The following is a 2,303-nucleotide window of genomic DNA, read 5'->3' as shown; positions in this document are numbered from 1 at the left end:
TTGTTTTATAATTACAGGACAGTTTTCTGTCATTTTTCACACTACAGACTCTTTATTTGCTACAGCAGCTTCTTTTTATCATGTACAAAAACTCAGAAGTACTGTTGACATTGTGCTGTTTTTGTCATATTAAGATATCTCAGATACCTCGTCTGTGAAGGTTCTCAGTCATCCAGGTCATCGTAGTCTAAGGAGAAAGAAAAGCGTCTGGACTTCTTTAAGTTGCTTGAAGATGAAAGGTGAAGATCAGACACCAGGTAGGAGGATGAGAAAGATAGAAGTAACAACATTGTCATCCCCTGTGTAGCCGGTGTATCAGAGAAACTCAGGAGAGTTTTCTCCAAGCACGACATCCCAGTTTAATAACAATAATAATAATAATAATAATAATAATAATAATAACTTTGTTTGAAATCGCTTTATAAACAAAGAGCTGTACAGCTGTTTGAAACTGAAAAGATGAATAAATAAAAGCGATAAATAGCAGTACAAGTAAAAACACAATACAAGTTAAAAACAGTAAGAATTTAAAAACTAAAAGCCACAGAATTAAGACCTGTAGGATCGGGTGAACAAATGTGTCGTCAGCTTAGTTTTAAAAACCTCCACAGAGCAGCCTGCCAAACATCTTGATTGAGGTTGTTCCACAGAAACTTGGCATGAAAAGAAAAAGCTCTCCAACTGTCTTTGTTCTGGCTCTAGGAACCTTTAGAAGGCCAGAGTCCTGAGATCGGAGAGCACGGGGGGGGAACATGAAGGTGTAAAAGGTCAGAGAGGTATGAAGGTGCCGATCCGTTTAAAGCCTTGTAGGTGAGCAGCAGGACCTTAAAATCTGCTCAAACCTGACAAGGTAGCCAGTGACGAGATCTCAGTACAGGCTGATGTGCTTAAATTTCCCAGTTCTTGTTAAAATGCGAGCAGCTGCATTTTGCACCATCTGTAGACTCTGAAACTTTTCTTTGGAAGCCCAGAAAGACGAGCGTTACAATAATCAGTACGTGAGGACACAAATGCATGGACAAGAACCTCTGCAGTGTCTGATTCTGGCTGATGTTCCTCTAATGATGAAAGGCGGTCTTTGTTTTCTCTTTTACATGAGACTCGAGGGAGAGCACCATGTCAAACTACACGCCCAACTTTTTTACCTTGTTCCTGCAATTTATGACGCTGTCATCAATTTTCAAGATGACATTTTGGGACAAGTGCTGAAATATTTGTGGTCCAATGACCATCAACTCTGTCTTAAAGTATTTAGGAGCAAGAAATGATCCGATAACCAGATACACAAGATTCTAGTTTAGAGACTTCAGCACAATTTCCAATGGTTAGAGGAACATAAATGTCAATAGAAAATTGTACTGAGTAGTCAGTATAATCTTTTAATAATATGAGTTTGCATATGGTAGTGATAGGATGTGCGATCCTTAATAGTCTGCAAACTTTGTGTGCAGTCCAGAGCACCCTGGCAGCAGGGGAGAGGTCGTACCTGCTCTTATTGTTTTATGGCAGGATAAACGTATCTATGCCTGTTTTAGCTGTAGCTGTTTTACCTATGTAAGATGTTATATGTTAATGAACTATGTATATTCATGTTACCTCAATAAAAGCAGTGCTATGGGGAACCTGGCTGAGAGTCTGACGGAGGTCCAGTGGGTGGAACGACACTTGGCTCCAGGCAGGTCTCTGCATGAGTAACGTGAAGAACTTTGCCTACTTGGTGTTCAAAGCTTTTGCTGTGTGTTTAAATGGTGTCGTTCCAGCGGTGGGCCTGTGCTAGACAGACCCAACAACCACGTTTCTGTTCTGCAGGGAGCCCACAGTGAACACAGCAAAGATGATCTCCACTTCATCAAAATCCTTTATCAGCATGTCAAAATAAAAATGCTTGTTTTTAGACCAGTGAGGTCAAACATAAGGCCAGGGGGCGAAAATCAGCCCAGCACAGACTCTAGTCTGGCCCACTGGTCAGCTTTGGAAATTTGGACCTTTTAATAAGTTTTCCATTTTTTTCCTACTGATGAAGTCCTCCCCTTAGCCATTCATCCTACACCAAAGTCATTAAGTAGTAGATAAACTATGACAGAAACATTCCTGTCTTTGCACTGTCTAGAAAAAAGAGGACATTTTCTATGAATCAACCAAACCTTTGTTTTATAATTACAGGACAGTTTTCTGTCATTTTTCACACTACAGACTCTTTATTTGCTACAGCAGCTTCTTTTTATCATGTACAAAAACTCAGAAGTACTGTTGACATTGTGCTGTTTTTGTCATATTCAGATATCTCAGATACCTCGTCTGTG

Source organism: Neolamprologus brichardi, chromosome 23 (assembly GCF_056152115.1).
Source record: "Neolamprologus brichardi isolate AB-2024 chromosome 23, ASM5615211v1, whole genome shotgun sequence".
Lineage (NCBI taxonomy): Eukaryota > Metazoa > Chordata > Actinopteri > Cichliformes > Cichlidae > Neolamprologus > Neolamprologus brichardi.
This window is presented reverse-complemented; position numbering follows the sequence as displayed.